Below are 17,393 nucleotides of genomic sequence, written 5' to 3'. Positions count from 1 at the left end.
GGTATAATAATTACTAATAGTCTGGTACTAGGTAGTTGCATTCATAAAAGGGATAAAATCATTGAGAGGCTGTGTCCTGTTGTGCATGTATCCATCCACTTGTGAGTGAAGCATTGAGAAGGATGCCCCTTAGACGACCATAAGAATCTTTGACTTGCATATTTTTATAAATATCTGGAAGAGTGGGGAGGAAAATTTTTGTGATGCCTGAGTTCCTGGGGCACTGCCAGTATGTCAGTCTATTAATTTTGTTGTGGCTTTGTTTGTTACTTGATTTTCTGCAAATATAATGTCTTTCCATAACCCTTTTAAACATTATTGAAAGTTCCTCAGTGGAACTCAGTGGATCAGTTGACTGATCTTGTAAAATTGTTCAGAGAGATTTTATACAATCTTTTTAAAGCAACAGATACATACACAACTCTGGATTGTAGAAAAAACTCGTAATAGGTGGTGGGGCTTTTTGGTGGCTGGTTTGTGGTTGGTGTTTTTTGGTGGTTTTTTTTTTTTTTTTTTTTTTTTTTTTTTTTTTTTTTTTTGTGAAGCATGGGAAGATTTGTTTGTGTCTGGCAGTCTTTCTGGGTTTTGTTTATTTATTTAGGGAAGCATACCTCAGTAGGTTGAGTACTGCCTTTCCAGATAGTGTTGGCAGGCAGCAAAATAAGTACTGAGTGGTTAAAAAGTGAGGAGTGGTACATCCTCATGTTTGTTCGTTCTGCCTGCAATGCAGGCTTGAGGAAAGAAGTGTAAACCTTACACTCTTTTCCCAGATTCAAAAAAGTGACATTTGATGCTTAGTGTACAATTCTCTCCTGCTTCTTCTTTTGCCTGGTCTCTTAACATGGAATTACTAGGAAGAGAGTTTTGTGTCAGGAAGGTCAAAGCATTGAACTTTAAGGGATATCAATGGCAACTGGCTGGCAGCCCAGTAGAAGGATCTCTTAATGGGGTGGAATAAAAACCTTCCTTTTTAGTCTGCTTAAAGGTAATACTTCAAAATACGTGCTTCAAGGAAACAGTCTTTGATTTAGCATATTTTTTGTCCTGCCTTTCAGAACATGCAGGCCTTAGATCTGTGGATGATTAAACTATTTTTAGTAGATGAGAATTCCTCTGAATTTGATTACAATTTCTTTTGCATTTAACCTCACCTGAAGAGGGGAGAAGCTGGGGATTTTTCTTCTGTCAGTTTTTAGTGTGTTTGCTGGAACTGTGTCTCTTTCTCCTTTGTTCATCTTAATTTCTAGTTATTCATATTAATTTCTACCTATAAGTAAGTATCACATAATCTCTGAAAGCTGGGAACATAGAAATAGTCCTTATTCCCTTGATTAGCCAGGCTGAGTCACTGATGAAGCAGGAACTGCACAGTCAGAGCTGAACTGGGCAATAAAAAAGTGAAATTGTTCATCTCTTGTAAGAAACAAACCAAAAAATTTTCTTATGAAAATTTTCACCTTTGCTTTCTTCTCTCATAGAGACATTCCTATCTATTAGTTTCATCTTTAAATGTTCTGTGATCACATGGACATTAATATTATCTTGTAAGTATTTATCTGTTTAATATTATCTTGTAAGTATTTATCTGTTTTTGCCCCTAAAAACACCCAAAGCAGCAAAATAAGAATGTGAAGCTAGTAAGTTTTAAAGGAATATGGCCAATATAAAATGTAACAACTTTAGACAAGGACTGATTTGTATTTTGTATGTAACTAAGTTGGCTTATCGAAGCTGGCACACCACCACTCTAAGGAAAGATGAACAGCTCAGCAGTGGATGTGTCTTCTGCTGCTCAACTCTAAACTTTACTGCACAATCACCCTTCTGTGCTTAAAGCTCTGGGGGGAGATGCCATTGCTGACTTTATATGTCAGGAAATAAAAGCCAGAAAGGAAGAATGAGCAACACTAGCACAAGAATAAATAGATATAAAACAGCCATAAATTCATTAGAATAGAAATTAGAAAGATATTTCTGTTCTATTTGAGAACTTAAGATTCTGGAACATCTCTGTGATAGGAAGAGCGGGAGTGAAAAAGAAAAAAACAACACAAATAGTGCACCAACAAACCCGAAACCTTTAGAAGTTAGAATGAAAAAAATGGATAGTAGTAATATAATGGCCATGCTTGGGCTTCAGTTGTCTGACTTAGCAGCTGGGATAGCCTTGGTGGCCTGGGAAATGTCATCCAGTCCAGTGCTCCTACAGCTCATTCCAGTGAAATCACTGTCAATGTTGACATGCACTGGATCTCCACCACTTCCTCTCAGTGAGAGGTGAGCACTTACAACGTCTAGAAGCTGGCTTGCTGAAAAACATCATGTAGTTTGAAGGATAAAAACAAACAGAAGAATTACTATTTTTTTAATTTCAAGGCAAACAAATGACACAGTTCTTATTCCACTTTTCGCTCCAGAACTCGGAACAGTCCAGGGCAAGCAGAGATGGGGAACACAAGCCCTGAAGCTGTGACCAGCACATATGTGTGACTGTTAATACACTACTAGGATATCAATCATGAAATGGTGATTATCTTCTTAACATCTTTTCATTTAAAGGAATACAAAGTGCTGTAATTTGAGTGGCAGCTCTTATCCATAAAGCATTATTCTCTCTCTTAAGCTTTGATTAGATACATCATGTGCCATTAGATTCCACTACATTATGTTTAATTTCTCTTCCACAAAGTGATAATGTCATATATTAAAGTTAAACCTTAAAAACATTAAAGAGAAGATACTTAAACCTGCATTCAGAGTGTGTTTAGCTATCCATAAAGCTTTTGCTTCCCCTAAAGATAAATACCCAGACACTTAAATAGGCACAATACTTATGCTAAAACAAATAGATTCCTATAAAGGACTACACTTTTTTTTTTTTTTTCCTTTTTAATGAATGACAGGCTTGATACAATTATACTGTAAAAAAAGTCTGTTGCTGTAGGAAAACCTGTCATCTGACAATTCCCAGGAACCCCTCCGCTGCTCTAAAGTCTTTTTCTCTTTGGACAACTGCCAAAATCCTCTTTAATCCAAAATACTTTAAAGACTTATGGGTTTGATCCAAAGTCCATTGAAGTCAGTGGAGATTTTCGTGCCTTCAATGGGCTGAACAGGCTGTTGAAACAAGCTGAAGGCTGACATCTCATTTACTTTGGGGATATTGTTATCTTATTTATGTAGGTTAAGAGTAATTATAGGTAACATAGTGGGACAAACCCTGCAATCCTTAGATAATTTCTATTTAAGCTCAACTACTGTTTAAATCATGGATACAGATGAAAATATTCTACTTTGTTCTTTAATTAGCAACAATAACCAAAGGCACATATCTTTAATTTCTCATTAAATATCAGTATATTAGGCCAGGTAAGAAGCAGATATGGGAAAAAAATGTGCTTTGGTTTTAAATGTTTGTCCCCAAGAAGGAGTGTTTAGAGGGTTATGGCATTCATTTTCTTGCCTAATAAGGTTTTATGCCACACCCTTAAGCACATTTCTGAAGTATCTTTAGGAGCAGTTCATAGCAACAATAGCCTAATTTTTCTTTCTACCCTGAGGCAGTTGGTGCTCTTGGTTTTCTTGTTTGTTTTCTTGCCTACCTACTTTTCTCTTCTGCCTGTGACTTGGCACACTGAAGCTGGTACCAAGTGTATTGTAGCCTTCACTGCACTTTTGACAGCAGAGAAGGTAAGAAGAAGATGTGCAAGTGTCCTGGGCCAGGATGAATAGGAACAGCTGTCTTTTATTTCCACTTCTGAAGTAGTGCACTTTTATCTAATTCCCAAATCACTGCAGTGTTTCATCCCTTTCAGTTTCTCCTTCTGAAAGGAAAATTCACGGGATACTATATTTTAAAAAGTCTAGAAAGAAACTATCATTTCAACCTTCCCTTCAAAGAAGTTTGTGTTTTGACAGTTTACATTTTCAAAGAGAAGCTTTATTTAAAAAAAAAAATGTGCTGAAAAACTTCTGGTCAGAGTCTAGCTGAAATCCTAGTCTCTTCTTAAATGGTTTTAGCTTCTCTATTAATGACAATGTTCACCTTAACAGTTTTGAGTTGATAATCTGTCCAAACTATTCTGTCAATCTGCTGTAGCTTGTCAACAAGTGCCTTCAGGTTTATGTGATTTTGTTTTATTTAAAAATATACATATTTGAACCTGTCCTACCAGCAGCTCTGTACCTTTCCAAAACCTGTCAGAGACTTGACTATTCTTGACAGATTCTATTCCTCCCTTAAGATACAGTAGCCTTTAATTGCATAGGAGTATCTGAAGTGAGAAGTGTTGCTCAATTTAATGCTGATAAAATGGTCTGGTTATGGCATTCAAGAAAGAATCTTCAGCAGATTTTCATAATTTAAAATATATTTTATTTTTTATATTTTTTATATTTTATTTGGTCTCTGTTGTAGATGACATCAATACTCCTGCTTTTGTCACTAAAATCTATATCAAAGATATAAATTTTGAAGATAAAACTGAAGGCAACTTTTCACTGGGATTCCTAATTTTATTTTTTTCTGAAACAGATGCATCAATGTTGATACATGTATATACACAATTAGAAGGGGGGGGGGGAAAAGGATGCCACTTTTTAAACTTTAGTTCTTCATATTTTCTGTGCATGGTTAAAATGAAATTTTCTGATACTTAGCAGTAAAAATTATTTACAGATTCACCAGGATAAAAAGGGCAAAAAACCCCAGACGATCATGACCACTAAATATTTTTCAAATAAGGCCTTTGTCAAAAGGCTGAAGGTTCTTGATTGGCAGAAGTATTAAACCTTTTGTGAATGACTTTTGCATTCTGTCTACTGGTGTCTTTGTGATAGTTTGGTTCTTTTAGGCAAATGTTAGCCCTCTTATGGTTGCCACAGTTGCAGTAATGCCAATAGGAGAGAATTACTTTGACAAAACCCATGTCAATAGGAGCTGGGAAAATATTGCTTTGACAGATAATGCATTGATAATGCATGACAGATCCATCACCTCTGCTGCATCATGGCTGCTCATCACCTTGTGCAGTGCAGCACTAGGGATGATTTGCAATTTGATGATTTTAGTGATAGTTCAATGCCATCAGTGGGACTCTGAAGAGATACTCTGACCAAAAAATTGTATGCATCTTCCTCAAAGAGAGATAGTCCCCAAGAATTAGCCACTCTTAATACTGGTTTTGTGGACACCCCAGATCAAATATACAGTCTTGATCATAATTTTTGAGAGCTTCGAAGTTTCCTGAGAGAATGCCTCCATACAGTGTGGATCTATAGAGTTCCGTAGGAAACTATTCTGACAGGACTTATTGGCTAAAATTGTGAGATAACCAAGGTGTTTTATAAGTTACTTTTAATGTTCCTATGGATTGATCAAACACTTAACACTAATGCGATGAAGGAAGACATCTGTATTATTTCTTAGTTAAATGGATTAACATTAAGCATGAGTTCAGAAATATGTGGTGGTGTTGTCTGTATAGAAATGTTTTGCCAGCTATAGAAATGCTGGCCTCTGAATTTACCCAGTGCCTTGGATGTAGCTTATAGGATTTTGGCCAACCTTACACTTCTTCCTGAACAGGTTAAATTAAACAATAAAATGTGATACTTGTGCTCAAACTAAGTGTGTTAGACCAATCTGGTGTGAGACTTAGATTTTGTTTTAAATTAATTCTCTGGCTTTTTAAGTAGAAGAGGTATCAGGAGCAAGTAGTGACAAAATTTACCAGAGTAGGCCTGCCTATAGCAGCCAGTTGATAGAGCCTTGAATTGGAGTGGTGAATGAAGGAAACATGTTTTCCCTGTCTTCTAGCATACTGAAGGAATACTATTTCGTTATGTTTGTTCAGCCTACTTTCTTCAATTGGAAATATGTCTCCAGAGATCTCATTAGAATATTTTATTACAGTACATGTAGCAAAACTCTAGAAAATAAAAACCATTATGTTTATTTCTACAGTGTCCATCAAAGTATTGCTGCTGCAGTTTTAGGAAATTATTTAGAAATTATTCCATTGTCTAACAGTTATGAGGATGACTGTAACTTTTTGGGAGTGGAACTGTAGAGAGGAAGCTACTATTATCAAGTCTAACCTTACTCAGAGAGTTTTCTATGATACTGGGGAAAACCTCTGTTTGCGTGCTGCTGGCAGATACCAGGATAAGGAGCATTCATCCATAGCAGTCAACTCCAAGGAATGCTTAGAGAAGGAAGACTAGATACTAGTTTCCATCAAATGGAGACACAAAAATGGAGGGAAAAAACCCCAACAAAACCAAACCAAAAACCTGACACAAACCAGCCTACTCTTGAAATGTACTCTTTCCTCTGGCTAGTGCTATTTTATCTGGAGGAATGACAGAGAATTGTAAACCTAACTGCAAAGCATACAGAGATTACTTCACACATCATTGAAGTATATCCTGTCTCTGGGGCAAAAACTAGCAGTGGTTTAAGAGTATACGGTGATGCTGTACAGGAATTTCTTTTTGATACAGTTCCAGCTCCTAGATGTAATTTCACACTATCAAGTTCAGTGATGGTGATGAAGCTAATGTTGCTGTTCTTATTTTAAATGTGCCAGAAGGCTCTTTGATAATCCAAAATATTCCGGGCATCTCGACTGTATCTTAAAATTGAAAGAATCTCTCTTCAGTGAGAGTAATTTCTGTAGAGTTCAATAGGGCTAGGTGGATATAGATAACCATATTGGCCTATGTGCCAGTACTGTAGGAGATTGCTTTGCCTCTCTGTAGCTGGCCAAATAATTCATATCAACCAGTGCTTAATTAATGATGTGTTTTTGCAGTTCCAGACCATGTTCCGGGGATGGCCAAGTACTGATTCACTTCAGATGTGAGAGAAATAAATTAGCACAAAGTAATATGGTTGAGGTTTGGATGGGTTTATAGGTGTGGAACTGGGGAAAGTTGTGGTGTTCAGTAGTTTAGAAAGAGGGGTTAGAGTTCTCCAGGACAGGTCTACCCTTGATGTACAGTGATAAGGGTAGTAAAAGAGAAAAAGCTGTAAGACAGAAATTAAAAAATCCTGTCAGGACCTGTAATAAAAAAGGAATCCCACGAGTTTTGGAGTGTTCGCTTAATACATTCCATGTGTTGTAACTATGGCAGACTTGAGTCATGAGGTAACATTCCCAAGTAATTCCCCAAATTGGACTAACTGGCAGGGATAATTTTTTTCAGTCAACATAACTGTATTTATAAAGTTTGACAAACCAACTGTAGTTTACTTCAGGCTGTTGTATCTGGTTTCTTATGGTATGTTTCACCAGTTTACTTGATAGCTCTGTTGCACAGAACTAGCCAAATCTATTTTACATACTGGAGGCTCTGTGGTCAACTGGAATTACGTCTTCTCCTTCTAATTCTGTGAACCTGGATTCACATGTAATGGGAGTTCAATAGAAAAATGTGTTTTGTGGTCTCATTTACCAGCATGTCACCAGAAGAAATTTGTCCATATTATACAAACTACTTAGATTTGATGGAGTCCAGGGCAATTTGCATCCTCTGATCCAGAGAAGTCAAGTAGTGATAGAAAATGGCAGGAGTTCAAAGTGGATTAGCTCTGATCTGATGGTCACAATTGGTACTTGTACAGTAGACACTGCAAGCCTTGCTGATGTGACAATAGTATGAGGTGAATATTTTCATAACAAAGGACAGTTGCTGGAATTCTTTAATGTCCACATGATGGAGTCTTTTTTCATCTCCTAGATATAGTGAATGTTCATCTCTAAGATACATAGCAATATCCTCTCCAAGGCAAATGCAGGTTTCTTCTGGTTCTGCATCAGGACATAACACTGTACACCAGAGAGTAGAAATAATTTGTTCTATGGAGGTCTGTCATTGGGTCTCTTTGGCTGATTTTCTTCAATTTATTTCAATGGCAGTAGGCATTGTGTACCAAAGACAGTACCCACTAGCTTTTGTATCAGTGACTGTAGAGCCTGTACCTGTATACTTATACTATCACCCTTCCTCTGAGAGTGTGTAAACATAGAAGAAACAGAAAAATTTAGATTGGAGGGAATTTATGGAGGTCATTTAGTCTTTCCTGCTCAAGGGTGCTCAGCTTGCCCTGTTCAGTTTTGGATAAGGATGGTCAGGCACTTAGATAAGGATATGGAAATCCTCAAGATGTAAAGTTCTCTGTCTCTCTGGGCAACTGTTTCAGTGCTTAGATATGCTTCAGTGCTTAGACTTTGCTTCTGTCCACCAGCACACTTCTGAAAAGTCATCATTAGTCCCTTCTTCATCTCCTCACTCCTCCCTTTCTCTGGAGTGCTTAGCAAGTCTTACAGGTTTGGCCTCAGACTTTTCTACTGTCTGATTTTCTTCTAGAGGGGAAAAAATACCAGACTAAAAATTATCTTCCCACCAGCTTCCCCACCACCCCCATCATGGAATGTCTTTACATAAAGGATGTAAAATTCCCTGTATTTTGCATGCCCCTTATCAAAATTACTCAAGAGATGGAGAAGTGCACTAGGCAAGTGTTTAAGAAGTCTTCAAAGGCAAATAAAACTGAGTCAAATCTATGCCGCTCAACAACTAAAGGTAGAGGAGGCAGCTGCATATTTTTGAGGTAAAAATCTCACTTTGATCCCAGTGCAAACCTCACACTAAAGTTTGTGAAAGTCTACCATTTAAGAAAAATTTTTGAAGTAACACAGAGAATGTTTGGATATTTTTCTATATATTCATGGTAAATCTTGATTTGTAATGCAATTAAAATGCTTTTGTATGTAAGTGTAATCATAAAAAAGTGTAGAAAGTTGTTTTTACATACTCATCTGTATGCTGAAAAAGAATCTTTTATCTATGGGATTGTTAATATACCCAGACAGAGAATCATATTATGAGATCAGCAGCAGATTATGATTTGCAGAGAATCCATTAAATCCCCTGTAAGGAATGCTCTTTTCAGCCAAAGTGTTATGGTTTAAGTCCAAATGACAGTGTGAAGGCTAAGTGGATTTTGTTCAGAGATGCACACTCTACTGGTGGTGCTCATAGCTTGTTCCAGACAACTCCAGACACTTTTGTACTTCTTGATGATCAACAGATTGTTTGCATGGTTTGGCCATCTAGTTCCCTGAACACTAAATCAGCAAAACTGATTGTTTGGGACAAGTGTGTGGTGGTGTTTCATTTATGTCTGTCAGAGCAAAAGGTAGTTTATAATTCACTGACTCATGCTAGGAGCCGTGCTTGCTACACATGACTCGTGCTATCTGCTACATGAAGTCACCACGTTCCTTAGCTGACCCTCTCCATGTGCAGTCTCAGATTTCTGATATGCTTGTCCTTTTCTACACTGTGATAACACTTGTCCTAGTAATATTTCTCCTATTAGAATGTTTTACATAAAATAGAGTAAGCAAAGCTTTCTGCCTTGTGTTGGATAAAACTGATTCCTGTTTTGATGGAAATGAGTGGCCATTAATGGGTTCACAAAATGCATGTTATCTGGACCAGGTCTTATCTTAAGAATATATATACCAAGAGGGCAAAAAATGAAAACTCTAACTGGAGTTACATGAAAAAAATTAGATTTAAAAACTCACAGAAACCACACAAAACCTTCTAATGCCCCTAAAAAACACAAGAAAACACCTGAAAAAGCAAACCCACTTGAAGGCCAAACTGGAAACACTGAAAATTACAGAAGAGTCCCCAAACAGAGATTGGAGCCCTGCAGTTGTGGCCTCACTATGGTAAACTAAATCATCTGTACAAGCTGGTTCCAATAAACCATTCAACGTGATAAAGGAATGCTATTATATTACAAAGCCCAGAAGGCTCTGGTACTTCCACTGTCATGAATAGAATAGGTTAAAAGTATTTTAATGCAACTGGCATAGCTTTCTTCAGTGAAAACAGAGCTATATTGAGAAAAAATACCCCTTTATTAATGTATACGGTAGGTCACTAGGACAAATTAGATGGAAGTAATCTGGTTTGTTCCAATCAGTACTGTGAAAACAGTTTAGGAAACTATGTAAAAGCAGCTGTGAAGCAAATGATTTTTATAAGAAGTCTTGTAATAAAAAAGTGTCTCTTGAAAAATGAATTGCATGTTGTAGTTGAAGGGCCCCTGTCAAGATGTAGCCATGTTTTTTACTGGAGGGAAGGTTAGCCCAGGATGAGTCTCTGGAAGGAAAACTCTGCACCTTGCCATCTTGCAGTTATTGTTTTATTCTTTCCTTTTGATTTCAGTACTAGTGGTGTGACAGAGGAGAGAGCCTGTTGCCTGTGAATGAAAATTCCTGTTCTGAAACCTCCGCTCTTCTTGGTGTTCTGTATTGCCTCTGTGGTCATCTGACATTCGGCAAAATAGGACAAAGACAAAACAAAGCCTGTGAGCCAAATGCCAGAATCCTTACTCAAACTCCATCATTCCCTGCTTTTTGATGAAAATATGTGAGAACGGGCTGTGAGGGAGATGAAATCACTCTGAATTTCAGCCCCTTCAATTTTCAAATTCTCTTTACTTCTCTTGTCAGAATGGGTTTTAAATCCCAAGAAACCTCTGCCCTTAAAATGTGAAATGCAGATCTTAGGTGATCGGAAGGCAACAAACAATCAAATATGAATGCTATAGCATTTGATGATACCTCTGTGGCAGCATGGTTCTACTGAATTTGTCCTATGGTGCTTGTTTATGGAGTATGTATAGAAGGTCTGCTAGGCCAGGCAAGTTCCTTGGGGGTGGGATGACACAGGTTCTTGGTACAAGGACCAGCAAGGCATGATTTGTGCCCCCATCTATGTGGGCAAAAATCCCAGGATTCTGAAAACCCTTGAACTTTTAATTATTTTCTGTTGAGAGTAATTTTTGCGATCTAGATGGACTCTGAGAAGGAAGGAGTTGCATAGCAGGATGCCTTAGCCGTGTTAGGTGATCTGGGGTATCAAGCTCCCCTTACCAGGAAAGCCTTTGGGATTTTTGTTGTGGAGGCTGAAGCTGCAGGATGTTTGGAGGGAAAGACTGTAAAGACAAAGGAGGGGAAACACTGTTAAGTCAATGCTTTCTGTGCAACTCTGGAGCCCTGAATTTCTGTAGGTCTCCTGTAGCCGTCAGTGCAGCTTCCTAATGAAGGTCCAGGGTCTCTGCAAGTGTAAAAGGACACAACTCCTTCAAAATCATAGACAGATTTGCCTGGCTACCTTGGCTGAAGATCAAGCCTTTAAACATCATGAAGCTTTGCAGAGTACTATGATTTGGGTGAGGTCTCCAGGAGGTACAGTCACTATAACTCGGCACGTTTCTAGGAACTTGCTCCAACAGACATAGGCTGCACAATTAGTTCTTGGATTTCATTGTAACTCACAGAATCAGAGCCAAAAATAGTGTCCTAAAGGTGGGTTGTTGTGTCAATTATATATGCTTAGACATCATCGGCCTTCACCACAAATCTGCCAATGCAATTATGGCAATTAGTACCTTATGTTTTCTCGTGTTAATGCTGAATTGAGACCTATCACTTCTCCTTCACCACATCTTCTTCCCACAAACCCTTGATTCTGCAGTATTTGAGAAAGAAAAGCAAATTCAAATATTAAGCAAAACTTCTTGTCACAAAAAATATGGAATAAAAAAAGTCACTAAATGCTCTGTATCATTTACGATGTAATCTCCTGGCAATAGAAAGCTGGCAATGTGCTACAGTCATGCTTTCAATTACATTACTAAGTAATCACACATTAAAATCTAATGGCAAATGATTCTTTATTCCCAGGCTGCCCTGTCCAATTGTTTTCTAAATTGGTTTCAGGAATAAGGATGCAAGTATGACTGCAAAAATATTATTTATGGTTTGGAAGTCATCTTTTGTATCTTTTTTTTTTTCCCTGTGTGCTTTTGGCAGATAGTTCAGAATGTAGGTTATTATTTCTAGGGACATGTTATAGTTTGACAGTTAAGAAATGCTTAAACCTCATGATAAACTTGATTGGATTGATAGATAGAGTTGTCATATGTTCACTGCCACCAAATATGTTTTTTGTCCTGTAGGAAATTAATAGTTTCTCAGGAAAGACCTGTGTTTGAATTTGGTATTTTCTGCGTTTCTCATGCACTTGCATTACTCCTTTTCAGTGCCTGCAGCCACTGGTATGCAGTGAAAAGAATGTTCAGGCATTGTGTCTTAACAATACTAGAGTCTTCAGATATGACAAAATGTAGGACTTATGATGCATTTTTTAATAATGAATAATAATAATTCCCTGCATAAGAGAGAATGTCAAAGTACAAAATAATTTTAGAAGCTTTAAGAAGATAAAAACTCAAATTGTAGTGAAAATTCATGCAGAATGTTTAAATTTTGCCTTTATACTAGACTTTGTAAAAGTATATTTCTACAGCTGACATTTTCTTTTCTCAATATCGTGTTTAAATATTTTGGAAGCACTTAATCTCATGATCATTCTTAATGAACAGGTTTTTTTACATTCAACTGCATTTTCGCGTAGAGCAGAAAAATAAAACACTTCATAAAGTCTAATTAATCAAGCCATCACACATTAAGGTCATCAAAAGAATGCTGTGTCTCTGGTGCTTACTTGGGTATTACTTGGTAACTTGCCACTTGGGTACAAAGAAGGAAGAAATGCAGAGCAGGCTTGTGTGAAGACTAAGCACTATGAGGTCATGAAGAGAAAAGAGGTTCTGAAGAGATAGATTTATGTATCTATACAGATCTCTGTAGATCTCTATGGGTTTCATATGTTTGCTCTAGACCCACCTGAAGCAGCCAAGACCATGAGCAGCTGCTGTTTGTCCATCAGTATTCAATGCTCTAAGCATAGAACTTTGGTCTTGTAAAGTTTAGATCTTTTGGATGGCACAAATGGAAGTCTGTTTCCCTAGTGACACCACTCCAAATTTGGGGAAACCTTTGCATGATCTGTGGTACCTTCAGAGAAACAAATCTTTATGCTGCTTTCAATATCAATGTGCCTATATATAAAGAAACAAAAATGCATTCAGAATTTGTATTGCACAAGAAAAGTATTTAACAAAGACACAATTATTGTTGGGTTACAACTGTTGGAGCAAATATATAAGGGCAGTGTGAGTTTTTCTTAGCTCTGCTGCTCTTACTGTTTCTGCCTCCTGTTCTCCCTGTGCTGTGTGTTGCCTTGTGTGACATGGAGATACTGTGAAACTGATTTTTATTTTTTTTTTAGTTTCACTCTTCCTATGCTTTAACACCAAGTGTGTCATCTGGTGGAAAAATGCTGCTACCAGAGACGTAGACCCAGCAGGAGCCCAATGTGAGCACTGCCAACCTGCCCCAGAGCCCAGTATGAGCCCTGCAAGGTTCTAAATGAATTCTAAATGTTAATTAAGTCAGATGGCTAGTTTTAGTTAAGACCATAAGTGGGTCTGATCCCTGTGAGATTTTGCTATAGTGAAAATGTGAGTACTAGAAATTACATTGCTGTAATGACTTTTACAGGGTCTGTACACTGAGCCTGGTAACTGAGCTGGTGAAAGAGGGTGCCTCCTGTGTGGGAGGGGTATTATGAAGGGTAGCATCAGACTATAGTAAGGATGATATTTAATATAGAAGTAGAATTGAAATGAGTGTTGTTGTGGTAGATGGTTGTTAGATTTGACTGCCTCAGCTTTTCCTTTGTGCTGCAGCACTTTATAGAACTGTGGCTGCCAGGGCAGATGACCTCTGAGTTTTAGGAAGGAAGCCACCACAATCAGTTGTGGAAGAAGTGTCTGTCTTGATGGTGTTTTTCTTAATGAAATACCTGACCATTAGATGAAGAATCTTTTCAGAAAGGAGCTGGTGCTGGCCCTTTAACTCTCAAATCAGGAAATAAAATGGGTTGTTTGAGAAAACTGTCGTGTTTGGGACCCACAGCAGGACAACCCTGATCTTACTCCCTGCAGCCTGTGGAAGGAGATGACTTGCCAACAAGCTGTGAGCTATGCAATGTGAACTTTGAATGAAACTCTTACCAAGACCTTTCACCTAAGTCCTGAGTTAAACTTGACAGGCCTAAGTAGGATTGTGACACAGTGCAAGTAGATAGCCTGAAATAGTCCTGCATTATTTATTTGATTGGTTTGCTTTCAATGTAACATTTTGTAGGTACAGTGGATTTTATGAGGTGAAGTGATCATTTTAAGGGTAACGCTATAAATACTAATGTAAACAAGTGTATAAATAATTCCTTTAAGTGTTTCTCTGTCTCATAAGTGCTCTTGAGAGACTTCACCATTAGCATGCTTTATATTGAACTATATTTAACCAGGAAGTCTAGAGTATCTGCTTCTTGCATTTATTGGGTCACTTCTTGACCTGAAACAAGATCAGCTGAGGACAAACCCTAAGCATAATAGAATAAGGTTTATAAAAATGGTAATTGCTGCAAGGAGTCTGTAAAGAAATATTTGTGTTGTGTGATTTTAACCGTATCTGCCTCTTCTAGTGAAAGAAGAGGGAGAAGAGAAGAAAATTAGGTTGGAAGTGCTCCAAATACTCTAAGCATAATTTACTGATGCTTGGTTTGTGCTACAAATGTTCAGAAATTAATTAGAAAACTGCCCAAATTCCCTGAGAGTACACTGACATGTTGTCTTTCACCAAAGGTTGTTGCTAACAGTGAAAAATTGTTCTGGTAGAGACTATACTGAGAGTGTGCTAAGCACTTACTGGTATATCACTTTATTTAAAGGTCCTCAGGCTTTATAATAATCCTGAGTGGGTTATTAAAAACTCACCTGAGGTTATAACTCACCTGAGTTTTGTGCTAGGTGATGTACAAAGAAAATGGGGACAAGGGAATCAGTAAAAGCCCTAGAAATGTGGAAAAGCTGAAGAGGAAAAGGTGTGTGCAGGATGCCTTTATTCCCATTTTAAGCTGTGGTATTGGAGACAGAGTAAGGTTTGCACTGACTGAGAAAGGGGCTGCCTCCAATAAGCATCTAATTTACATCTTGTAAATATGTATGTTGATATCTAAATGAACTAAGATTATGGTAGGTCATCTGAAATCACATGATGTGTCTGTGACACAGGCAACAATGAGACCCAGACCTGAATTCCAATCCCGTAGTTTAGCAGCACTGTCAACCAAGCTTTAAATATGAATCCATTGCCATCTATGGAAGCTCCTGTATCTTCCTGTCTCACCTTACCTCACAGATTCTGGAGAGTTCAACAAGTTTTGACTTTCTTATTGTTAATATGAGTTTGATTTTTTATCCTTTTTATTTTCAGTTATTGTCTGTGATGGTGTGAGCAAGGTATGATCTAGTTCCAGTCCAAAAGCAGTGTGGTTAGGGTTAAACTGCACAGGTGTGTGTGTTTTGCAACTCAGTTCAGGTTAATAATTTAACCTCATTGCTGCAGAAATGTGCTGAGTCACAGAGCTTTAAATCAGTTTGAACTACAGGGATGTTTTCATGGGTGTCCAGGAGGCACAATTTTACAAGTTTTGTGCTAAAATTCTTACCTACATTTTAGTCAACATTTCTTCTTCCAGACTAAGCAGGTCTTTATTCCTTTTTGGTATTAAAAGGATAAAGATTTCACTTATGATTGCATTCAGAGACATTAAAACATTGATTTGGCTTCATTATATATGGGAGATTTAATTTATTTTGCATTTTTATGACTTCTAAAGAAATATTACACATGAAGATGAAATATGTTTGAGACCTAATTATCTTGTTGTTATGGAATATATATCTTTTCCTCCTAAGAAGGAATTTTGAGAGGAAATTTTTAGCAAATGAATGAACTCATGATGTTGGAATAATATAACTTAGGATGGACTAGTCTCTGTATGCATCTTGTATTTTAGATTATGGGGTTCTTGTGATTACCATGTTCTGTACTTGAAGTGAAAGATACTTTGTGTTCGGTAATTTTGGATTTCACTCCATAAAGATTAAAATCTATGACACTGAGAAATGGTAAAAGCCTCCAGGGATATTTCAGATATAAGAAAGTGCAGTGATCCTGTCTATATAACTGATCACACCTTGACTTAGAAGCTTATTCTGAAATCAATGCCACACAACTACACACAATATCAGGGGAAGACGTCAGATGAAAATATGAAGTTAGGGAGTGTTCAAAATTATAAATGCATGATACTTTCTTCAGATGAAAAACCAGTTATAGAATAGTAAAAAATTTTGTTTCTTTTAATTTAAAGAACATGACCAAAGATAACTAGAAATTGATTCAGTTGAATTGTTTTCAAGGAATCAAATAACTTACTTCCATGCACTTGCAGTTTAAGCCTGTGGATAGGCAAGCTTAGGTGGTGAACACATACTTTCATATAAAACATGAGCTGTCATCAAAATGGGGTTTATGACCTCAAAATTCCCATGAATAACTTCCTAATTAAATTCAGTTCAGTATATCTTTTTTTGCTTTCTTTTTTCTTCCAGATTGTGAGTTAAAACATTAATGAATATATGTAAAGAATGAGAGAACTAAAAAGAGAGGCTTCGGAGCTGAGCTGAATTTTCTTCAACTTTATACAGCTGCAGATAATAAATTTATTTGTATAATGTGCATGTATACGTATATATGCAGAAACATTCTGATGGAGAAAAAACAGAGACTTGTGTACTGGAAATGCAAAGGATGGCAAGGAATAGTAATACATTAAATGGTTCATCAGAGGGTCTGAAAGTACTTCCCTTTCAGAATCAGTAGTTAATTATGCCTGAAAATGCCCTTTGTGATAAAGCTGTTTTTAAAAAAGAGTATTAAGAGATCAAAAGAGTTTGTGGCCATTTTAACATATTCCTAAATTCAGAAGAATTTGTTTCTTTTTCTCAAATGTGTTCAAGGTAATGGCTAACTGGAAGCATGTGCTAAAGTTACATGGGCATGAATACATAATTAATTTTAAGGGCTCCTGCTAATTAGGTTGCCTTTTCTGATTCAGCTCTGGCTGAATTTGGTAGAAATTCGTGATGCATTTTTATTCCACAATGAATATCAAAATATCTTAAGTTCACTATAAACAATTACTTATTTCTTTAACAATATTATTAATATGGATCAGCTCTTTAATTCTGATTCTGCTGTCTGCTAATGTATTGCTGTAAATCTGAAGTGTCTTGAGTGAGTTACAGCATTAGATCATTCAAAAAACTATACAAAAGGATTATGCTGACTTCATCCTATATACTCTATCTTTTCCTCAACATATGTGATCTGCATTAATTGATTAATTACTGTATGTTTATAGCTAGGAATTAGAGCAGTTATCATGCTTTTGTAGTAACCAGTTCCTCTTTTTGCTGATTCTTTTACTCTAGACAATAAAAGAAATTCAAAGTAAAAGCCAATGACTGTATATCCTGTGCATTA

The sequence above is a fragment of the Sylvia atricapilla genome, chromosome 1 (assembly GCF_009819655.1).
Source record: "Sylvia atricapilla isolate bSylAtr1 chromosome 1, bSylAtr1.pri, whole genome shotgun sequence".
Taxonomy (NCBI): domain Eukaryota; kingdom Metazoa; phylum Chordata; class Aves; order Passeriformes; family Sylviidae; genus Sylvia; species Sylvia atricapilla.
This window is presented reverse-complemented; position numbering follows the sequence as displayed.